Here is an 11,301-nt window from a genome sequence, read left to right on the forward strand (position 1 = left end):
TATCATTATTATTACTGATGCGTGAACTTGAGAGGAAAATTTATCGCTTTAGCTGATTACGTTTGGGCTGATCTCAATATTTTATTACTTTGGAGCAGTAAATTCTGTTGCATCACACTTCATATTTGTATTTTAAGGAAAATATTCAATAACTTAGTCATTTTACCACTGAAAAAACTCTATATTCCTTGTGGTTAGGATAATCTTTAGAGGATTTGAAGAAAGTTCTTAGTTACTCTCTTCATGAGCTTACAGATTTAACCACTTGACTTCAGCTGCTGCCCCTCAGGGAGGAGATGCACGTCAATCAAGGCCAGAACTAGTAGACTAAACCACAGTCTGTATTACCAGGTTGTGCTGCACTGTACACCCCCTTCCTCTGTTCCAGCCAACATCCCCCCCGGTTCAATTAATCTGAACCAGGTTTGCTGTAGTCTAAAACATGCAGAGCAGGGGGTACTGAGGACCAAGATTGAGAAACACTGGTCTAATGTATGGCTCTTTGGTTTTTTGCACTTTTCATTGTTTTGTCAAATATACTTTAATATTATCTCAGTGTTTTCTGCAGTGACAATAAATTACTGAAGTGATATCTCATAAAGTGCAGTTATTGGAGGGATGACTGTAAAGCAGGGATGTCCACTTCCTGTCCCTGAGGGCTTTTTGTACGACAGGTTTTCAATGTTTGTTTCAACAAACCTGACTCAGATTGCTGGGTTGTTAACAGGTTTCAGCAGAACAAGCTGTTGTGGAGATCCGCTTAATTTGAATCAGGTGTGTTGGGTCAGGAAAACGTAAAACCTACAGGACTGCTTCCCTTAAGGACACTGGGCATCCTTGCTGTAAAATAAAAGCCCACTAAATTTTGTAATGAAATGTGAAATATGGCAAACAATAAGCTTCATTCATTTGTCAAGAAACTATTAATCACCAAAAAACATATGACTTCTCAAAGACTTATAAAAAATACACACAAACACACACACACACAAATATATATATATATATATATATATATATATATATATATATATATATCCCAATAAAAATAATCCCACCAAATGTTTTAGAGCCAGAGTGTAACTGGTATTCAAAAAATTCAGTGTCCACAGTTGTTAATCTAGCAGAATCATTTCTCTTTAACCATACTAAACATACTAGAAGCCTCCAAATGGCAGGAATACCAGCAGTCCCCCTAGACTCCAGTACAAAATTATGATTTCCATACACAAATGTCACACTGATGAGTGTAAGAAAGCTTTGGACGTGCTTACAGTAAAACATAAAAAATAAAAAAAGTTGGTATGCGACTAAATTTGAATCGACTTTAAATTTCAGGGAGACTAATGTTGGCCACATCATCGCCATAGCAACCACAACTGCCACTTAGTGCTCACAGCTGATGAATTTTAGATAATCAACTGCTTCTCTCGTCTCTGTTTACAAATACCTAGACAGACTTAACTGCTAAGCAGTGGAAAAAGACCAACAACGTGTAGTTTCCGTACCGCCCAAATTTCCTCTGATATTTGCTTAGGATACTTAAAGTGTGCACTCAATTAAAAAAAATATATATAAATAACCACTGTCTTATTTTCTGAAATAAGGACATTTTTATGGCATGCAAACTTTTACATGATACTTTATTTTACTGATTATTTCTGTATTCCAGCGAGTCTTAAATGTGTGATGGAAAAGTTTTCCTCTGTCTCTGTTCTCGTTTGGTGGGATATGGTTTGACTGTCAGTAAAATCACAGCAAAGCTATGGAGCAGATTTTTATAAAACATGGTTGAGAGATGGAGCATGAGGGAAAATGAACAGTTACATTTTGCTACATAACTGAATCACTGTCTTTATAAGACATGAGAGAAGGTACTGACCTTGGCAGACCATGTTTCCCTTCAGTTACTGTTGATCTGATACTTTTTCACCACAGCATAGTTTCTTTTAAATAAATACTCTTATTTAATTTCAGAAGCAAATCAATTAATTATTTTGTCATCTGTTTATCAGATCTAGTTTACATTTCAAATGCTGTAACTTATCAACCTCCTTTATGTACAGTAGATGTGTGTTGTCTGTATTTTCCTCGCACACTTCAATTTTACATTATTTCCCGTGTTACTTTAATAGCTTTGATTATTTAATCACCCCAAACTGAAGAAATATGGCTAGTGCACTGCAAACAATTAATTTTTTTCCATAAAGATTTAAATAAAACTTGACTGGTGAGAGCCTTTCATATCATTTACATTTACAATGAACTGGGGTAATTAGAGGTTCAGACTCAAAAATCAAGGTTTTACAAGCCAAACCATAAATGTTTAAATCAATAAATCGGTTTTATATAAAGTCTTTAGTTTTTGCCTCAAGATAAAGAACTTAAAAACAGCTTAAAGCCAGAACAATATCTCATGACAGTACCAACTGCAGACCATCTGTATTAAATAGATCAGTACTGTGATTTTTTTTTTTCTCTCTGTGGTTACTTAGAAATATTTAAGTCATATTTTTAATGCATGATTTTTACTTGAAATTGAATATTCTTACATGTCATCTTTAAGGATATGCATATTTCAGACCCCAAGACTGATCAACTGTATTTTATTTCTGAAGTAAAAGGTGTTGGTTTCTCTCACTGCTGGCAGCTTCAAGAGATTAAATTTAATGTAGCCTATATTTAACTATATTTAATCTTACAGTGGCATACAGAGAATACGATATGATGGGGGGGAAATAATAAATAAAATAAACAAATAAATAAATCAAACCACAAGTCACAAAAATGATGAAGAGCGGAAAGAGAAGCGACATCGGAAAAAGTCAGATTTGATTCTCCTCTGATTGACAAAGAAGCCTGAAAGTGATCCGGACGAGCGGGCAGGCAGCTCCCGGTGCGGCGGTGTGTTTAAGCCGCTGATGCAGCTGCTCGGTTCATAACATTCAACCAGCGGAGAAAAAGAAACGACAAAGACAATAAAGAGGACGAGGGGGGTGAAAGAGACGAAGACAGGGGAGCAAGGTGACTTACCGGAGGAGGAGGAGGTGATGAATGAATGAAGAAAGTAGAGTCCTGTTGGTTTAAAGCGCTCAACTCCGGTCAAGCACGCTGGCAGCTGTTAATCAATCACCAATAATCGATACTGAGCGAACCAGTGTCTCCAGTCTGTCAATCCGCGCGTGGTTTGATTGATCAGTCATCCATCGTCCAGCTCGTCATCCGTCAGGTATCTGGACACTGTCGAACTCTGTCAGAGCGAGAGAGCCGCGCGCGCCGCGCTGCGCTGAGAGTGGAGTGGTGGTACTGCGCATGCGTACCATCTACCTCCCCAAACAATACACACATAGAGAAGGCTGCACAAACTGTAAATAATAAACAAATTCTTACTAAATAAAAAGTATTTGCACATCTGTGCGTGGTGTCCCCCCCACCCCACCCCCCTCCTTCCCTTGTCTTTTTTGGGGTGGGGTAAAAATCTATGTTAAAACTATAAACACTACGTGGAGCTGGCACACACACACATTATTTTTCACCCCCTCGCTGTATTTACTGTCAACTCACCGGTCTTGACGTCAAGAGGTGTCATGTTTAAAAGATCATGTCACTTTTCTCCGGCCAGATCAGAAACTCTGGCAACTGCAGCCCCAAGAAGCTTACTGTTACAGGAGTCTGCAGGTTTCTATAAGCTTAAATATTTGTAAGTCAAATACTTAATCTGCAGGTGTTGGAGAGTCAGGGGCTGAACAGATGAAGCCTCTCTAAACCCAAAATTACTGGTTATACCCTTTACCTATATACCTATACAATAACTGTATCTGACAGGACAGACTTATGTTAACTGACACTCTAAAGTCACTTTTGACCTTTTCAACTGGGTTGAAATGTCGTGACTTTTTAGAATATTTGCAGAATTCTGACCCATCAAACCATTCAGTGACCTCTCTTTGGATAGGGGCAAAATCAACCAAAAAGAGAGCCCTCCCATCGAGATAAAAATGTTTTATCAAGATAAAGGTGATCACTCAGAAAAATTTGATTAGCACTGACCCCACTGTCCTTCTGAGGAGTTGAGTGGAGTCAGCAAAACAGAGCCCTTCGCTGTGGAGGTCAAGGTTTCAAGTTTTTCCCTTTAATCTGTCACCCAACGGTTTGTGTTCTGTCACTACTTTCTTTTTCTTAGAAAAAAACAAAACAAAAAAAAAAATAACACAAAATGCTATTTTACAGCACACATGCTGGATTTCAAAAGTGGAAAAAAAACAGCTTTTTGCTGGTGATAATATTTCAAGACCCCAAATCCAAAAGAGTTAGGATGCAGGGTAAATTACAAATAAAACGAGAATTCTAGGATTTCCAAAACTCATTAACCAACATTTTATTCACAATAAAACAAATTAATAGTGGGTATTTCTGGAAAGATTAATGAATAATTAGGTTAATTGGCAGGTCAGCATGATTAGCTATAAAAAAAAAGAGCACCTTAGAGAGGCAGAGTCTCAGAAGTAAAAATTAAACAATGTGCAAAAAACTCTTCATGATGCCGTATGAAGCCACATGTGAATATAAAGTGCAATTTTCTCTTTCGTTTCTAACAAATACTAGGAAAGTAGAAAACTACTTTGTGGATGATGGATCAAAATTAGGTTGTTTTAATTTAATTAAATGAAATTTTTGGGGGAAATCATGGATCATTTTCTGGACTAAAAAAGAGACAGAGCACCCAGCTTGTTATTCCTGTCAGTTCAAAAGCCTGGATATCTAAAGATATGAGGGAACTTGAAGTGTCTGTGATACTGGGAATTTTCATATCTGGAAATCTATTATCAGTGCTGAATGGTATACAGATTTTAAAGCAACATCTAGATGTATTTTTCAGGGAAGGCCTTGTATATTTCAGCAAGACAAGACTGAATTGGATATTCACCTATAAGAACAGCATGGCTTTGTGATAGAAGAGTACTGATGCTGTGTTGGCTTTGGCACATCATGAAATACAAAACACAACAAAAAGGACAAATGGAAAACAATCTTTTTTCCAAATGTCCACTAATTCATCTCTTAAGTCCCAGATGTTCACAAACTGTTGCTAAAAGAAAATAGAAATTTTTTTATAATAATAATGGATTAGATTTATATAGTGCTTTTCAAGGCACCCAAAGCGCTTTACATTGTGAATCCATTATTCATCCACTCCTCACTCATACCTGGTGATGGTAAGCTACGTGTGTAGCCACAGCTGCCCTGGGGCAAGCTGACGGAAACGTGGCTGCCAGTCTGCGCCTACGGCCTCTCCGACCATCACCGAACATTCATCCACACGCGATGCCAACACTGGAGGCAAGGAGGGTTAAGTGTCTTGCCCAAGGACACAACGACAGATGACTGAGGGAGTGGGAATCGAACCGCCAACCTTCCGATCATTGGACGACCTGCTCTACCGCCTGAGCCACTGCCGCCCCTTCTGCCTGCCACTACTTTTAAATAGTATTGTGTACATCACAACATGGCAATAAGTGGTTACCCTTTACTTTCAAAACTATCCAGATTTCAGACATTTTTCGTCTGGACCTGAGCTACTTTTGGGACTTAAGGCTCAGTCATGGCATTGGCAAGTGTTGTGTGGGCCAGAAGTGGACCAGATATCAGTTGCCAGCTTGGCTTGGATTATGACAAGTCTCCTGTGGGCCACATGAGGTCCAGATGTTAGATGTTTGCCTGGACTGGATTACAACAAGAATGTTGTGGGCCAGAAGTGATCCCAATATGGGATGGCTGCCTGGACATAGATTTCAGCAATTTTCCTGTGGGCCACATGTGGTGATCATGTGGCTGAGTTTTGGCAGCCACACACACATTTGGTCAAATTCAGGCTAAATAAAAATGTACATTTGGGCTATATTTGGGCCAAACATCTTTTGGTATTTGGGTAATAGAAGCATCAGTATGTGGCAAACTGGGAATCGCTGTGTTTACCCTGACATCTAACAAGCCAGGAGAATACTGCAGAATAAAAACAGGTAATTTGATTTATTATAACAGAGGTAAGCTCTGAAAACTGGCCAGTATTTGTTTGTTTTTGCCTCACTTGTAAGAGTTTAATGACCATAGTGACCCTACAAACTGAAAGAATGTGTTCATGTTTGAGAGACACACATCATTCTTGGCTAGAAACGTGCTGAATAACCCATCAGCAACCCCAAACATTTTTATTATCTAGCACCCAAAAACAGCATCTGAATGGCTGACAGTGGCAATTCCCTACAGTCCCCAATTCTTTAGATGGAAAACGGATTACAACTCAGTCTTTTCCATTGTAAAGGGTACCTGAGGCATGGTATTTCTTTTGTACCCTCTTAATTGAGGTTCCAAGTGAGTTGGACTACAGAAAAAAAAAATTTAAAAAGTATAGTGCTGACTGATCAGAGAGAATCCTCACATGCATTCATACCAAATAAATCAATGCAGCAGTGCTAAACTCATGCACCATTTCTTGTTCTCAAAGCAAAGAGTTCATTTGCAAATCTGTGTGCACAGACTACTAATCGGAGAGCTCGGTTTTACACGCACCTTTTTTCCCCCTCAGCTGGTCCTAGACAAGCTCAGTGGCTCACAGTTGTTCTGCTTATTATGAAAATATGTCTGGCATTTTTGTACTCAGAGCGTATTGAAGCATCCACAGTGGAACCGCCACTCTAGGCATAGCCACAAATAAATTTCATGTCCTGTGTCTCTGTCAAAACAGTTTCACGAGGCACTGATATGTTGACATTGGGTGCCTCTAGAACCTGGCATGGTGTGACAGGGTGAATCTGTCTAACAGCTTTGCTTGCAGATAATAATGGTCCTAATGTCTTATTGTCTCCATCTTTGCTTTCACAGTGATCAACATTGCTGTCAACATCTCACAGCTTCCTTAACTAAAATGATCCAGTACGCAAATGTTAAATGGAACAGGTTTTCCTTATAATTCATAATATCTACCTGAGATGCTGACTATTTTATTTTATTGTTTTAAAGATAACAGTTCATTGTTAAAGATGCTGTTAGCTGGTGAGCTAGCCGGCAAATTAGGCTACTCACCAGAGGTCTCAAATCCTCCACAATCTTTGTTATCACAGTTTCAAATTGCATGTTTCCATACATCTTAAAGTTAGAATCTCTCTCCAGAGCAGGCTGAATCGTATTAAAAGCACTTTGATTTCTCAAGTGCTTTTAATACGATTCAGCCTGCTCTGCTGTGTGAGAAGCTGCAGAAATTCCAGGTGGATCCCTCCACAACCACCTGGATTTACGACTACCTCACAAACAGACCACAGTTTGTGAGACTGAAAGGTTGTGTGTCTGAGATGGTGGTCAGCTGCACTGGAACACCACAAGGGACTGTACTTTCACCATTTCTATTCACGCTGTACACCTCAGACTTCCAGTACAACTCTGAGTTCTGTCATCTGCAGAAATACTCTGATGACTCAGCAGTTGTTGGGTGTATCAGTGATGGACAAGAAGCAGAGTACAGAGAACTGGTCGGTCAGTTTGTGAAATGGTGCGGTGACAATCATCTCATCTTGAATACCAAGAAAACAAAGGAGATGATTGTTGACTTCAGGAGGAACAAGAACACACATAGAAGTGTTTCCATCATGGGAGAGGAGGTGGAGGTGGTGGAGGAATACAAGTACCTTGGAGTTCAGCTGGACAACAGACTTGAGTGGAAAAGCAACACTGAGTACATTTACAAGAAAGGTCAGAGCAGACTCTACTTCTTAAGGAAGCTGAGATCTTTTAACGTCTGCACCAAAATGTTGCAAATGTTCTACAGGTCTGTTGTTGAAAGTGCAATCAGCTTTGCAGCAATCTGCTGGGGCAGCGGCATCAGAACCAGAGACTTGAAAAGAATTAACAAACTGATCAAGAAAGCTGGTTCTGTGCTTGGAGTAACTCTGGAGCCGCTGGAGTTGATCATCAAAAAAAGAATTCTGTACAAGCTGACGAAGATAATGGAAGATCCTTCACACCCTCTACACAACGCCGTGACGAAACAACAGAGTGTGTTCAGTGGGAGGCTTGTTCAAGTCCGATGCAAGACAGAGAGATACAGAAGATCCTTCCTTCCAGCAGCTATCAGGCTGAAGAACAAAGCCCTTAATTAATTAATGTGATTTTTTTACTAAAAAATTACTACTACTACAATATTGAATTTCCCTTTGGGATTAATAAAGTATTTTTCATTCATTCATTTCATTTCATACAGCTCATTTAGATTGAAGATGTTTATGTTCAACCAACCTCAAATTCAAGAGGCTTCCATTAAATGGATAGCTATAGCTCCCATGCTAACAAGGAAAACCATCTTTTATGTGCAAGTCTATGTGCTTAATCATGAAGTTCAAACAATAAAACATGTTGCTGTTGATCTGGAAATGATTACATTCCACCTAAATTAATTTGACATATCAAGCTCTTGGCATGACTCGAGTAGGCCTACTACTTTTCACCCTCTGCTAGGCCATTACACCTATACTTAATTAAGAATATTGGTAAATATCCATGTTTTTCTCAGTCCTTGTCCAGTAGTGTCATATTTGCTGCAAAAATTAAGAAAGCTACAAGGTTCTTACTTTAGCAGAAGAGGATCTACAGTCTATAAAGTGTTAGTATTATAGACTCATACATAAAATATCTGAGAGCATTTTTTATTCTTAAAGCACAAACTCAAAAGAGCTTTACAGCAACCTTGTGAATGAACTCCTGACAGCCTCAATGTCCCTAATTAAATGAGTACAGATGCTTCAGTTCAAACTGATGGAAAAGTACCATGACGCCAGAGAGATGCAAAATTTCACACTGCAGTGGCGAGAAAAGCTCTTCTGCCTGCTGGTCTTTCTGTGATTCAACTTCCCTACAAACCCAAAGCATGATTGGAAACTTCCGAAGTTTAACTTACTCCCTTTTCCACCCTGGAACCACTTTGAAAAGAAGCTGTCTATACAGAATATAATTGCAATTTCTTTTCTTTTTTTTTTTTTTTTGGATTAATAAAGTATTTTTTCATTTAATTTCATATTCATAGATGAGTTCAATTATACCTCAGGTAGAGCAAAGGCCAAGTAACAAAAAAATTAAAATATAACCAAGATAACCTATCCTAAGTAAACTAAAATACAATAACTTACCTCCCAAGCCAACATAAAGAGGAAGAAAAAGAACAGAACTGGCAGCCCATCCCCACACACTCCTTGTTATCAGCAAACCAAGTTACATCAGTCACTACTGAGCTTTTGGGTGTGTATGTGGCTGATAAGAAAGAAGATGAGTGAATCCTCCTCCTGCAGCAGCAACATCTTCGATCTTTATTTTGAGCATGTTCTTTGACAGACAGTCCTTATCCAGCTGTTAACTGCTGCACCAATCACAGCGTGGCACCTGTGCACTACAATCAATACATATATATAACAGACAGGTAAATTCTAATGATGTCAGTCCTAACATCTGTGTACTGGATCAGAGTTTGGTTTAGGAAGGTTCCTAAGCATTGCACTACCACTGGAAAACCTGTCTGATATGATGATAAAACAGACAGTATTTATTTAGCTTACATTTTAATCTAAATATTTTTTTTTTTTGTTCTTTCTTTCCCCCTTCCTGATTTATTCCAAATTATATATTAATTTATTCAACTGATGAACTAACTCAGTTTGATTAGCTAAGCCTTATCCACAGTGACTGTGGTATGATGTACTGGTGATGATGGTTTTTATAACAGGTAAAGCTGATATTTACAGTTTTTATTGGAAGAAACTGAATGTATATTCCATGAGAGCGTACCATTGTTTGGACTCACAGTTAAGGAGATTCATGTAACTGAATTTGTGGCTTTCAGGTGCATATTAAAAAACAACTTAAGGCTTGATAACAGTCTTTTTCCATCACATCGTTAGTCTCAAATATCATTGTCTCATGGTGCAGCTCTGCAAAGAGTTTTTACTCAACCTCACATACTCTCCATGTGGCCTACATACTCACTTGAACACCAACTGTTTATTAATCCTCCCCTAAAAATAGTTCTCTAGAACATTCCTAAAAAACTGCAGATACCAGCTGTTTAAGAACATCACTTTAGTCTTTTTCATTTATTTATTTTTGGTTAAACAGCAAATCTTAGGGTTGTTTTCGAAGAACTGCCCTCATTCAACAGTGCCTAAAGTGCACTGACTACCTTTTATTTCTTTACATTTCCATTTTGTTTCATATATATAAAATATCATATGTTTGAAGTGTGTATTCTTACTTTTACTCTGGATTTTGCTGAGAGCAAAAACAGCTAAAGTAGTTCATTTTGAAGTTGTACAAATCTGTAAGTGAAGATTTTCTGAAATTGCTGGATATGTAAACACAGTTAAGCACCTGCTTTTTGATGAGCTCTTCATTTCAAATTGTGAGTTTAGTTTGATTTTGCTGCCCCGATGTGGCCAAATTTTCAGTTTCTGAAGGATTAAAATAATTTCCGATTTAAAAAATGCAAAGCTGAATCATAAGGAGTCCAGCTCTTTAAACTGATCCTCCATCCACGCCCCCATTTCTCCTCTTCCCTCTGTATTTTGCAGCATAAGGGGCTTGGCTTGCTGTGGGTTTCCCAGAGTTCCTCGCAGGTCCCCGTGGATCTGTTCCTGTATTTGCTGTGGAAGCAAACCAATTACACCCCTCTACTCCTCAGAACATTCAGCCAATCACAACGTGGCTTTGAAATGACCCACTTACACATAACACACACGTTCACATCTCCTCTTTTCACCTTGCACATCAAGGTCGTACAAGGATACAACAGTGTGTGTTTGACAAATATACAGCTGGAGGGAGCTGAAGGACAAGACCATTAAACCAGTATGAAAACACACAAAGATAAAAACACACATATTGTGCAAAACGCAGATAAATGATGCAGCTAAACACTGAAAATATTGAAAACCATAATGCATGTTTAGAGTACAATAATGAAGTCATGTAGTCAATATCACACGTATGTGTGTCCTACAGAGTTCTGAGGACTTCTTAAAGAGACTCAAGTAACACCCGACATAGAACATCTACCAGTTCAGATAGGAGGGAGTAATTCGCTTCAGAGGCATCAAAAAAGATTTTAATTCTACACATGTTCAGTATTAACCCACCATGTAGCTCCACCCTCTCTACATGGAGATGTTTATGTATATAATCAGCAAGTAGGGAGAAAAAATTACCTAAATTACTCCAACTGTTCTTTACCTCCACCAAAGAATTGTTTTTTGTTCATATGTTTGC

The 11,301-nt window shown here is 38.5% G+C and overlaps 1 protein-coding gene across 3 annotated transcripts in view; it reads right to left on the bottom strand.

The window, feature by feature from the left end:
* Positions 1 to 3,281, bottom strand: part of znf385b (zinc finger protein 385B) — a 63,903-nt gene extending 60,622 nt beyond the window's left edge. For all 3 annotated transcript variants that reach the window (XM_042002795.1, XM_042002796.1, XM_042002794.1), the window contains exon 1: positions 3,034 to 3,281. The gene's annotated coding sequence lies outside the window, so the exon portion shown is untranslated. The remainder of the gene's footprint in view (positions 1 to 3,033) is intronic.
* Between the last annotated feature and the right edge of the window lie 8,020 nt (positions 3,282 to 11,301).

The sequence above is a fragment of the Melanotaenia boesemani genome, chromosome 12, assembly GCF_017639745.1.
Source record: "Melanotaenia boesemani isolate fMelBoe1 chromosome 12, fMelBoe1.pri, whole genome shotgun sequence".
NCBI classification, from domain to species: domain Eukaryota; kingdom Metazoa; phylum Chordata; class Actinopteri; order Atheriniformes; family Melanotaeniidae; genus Melanotaenia; species Melanotaenia boesemani.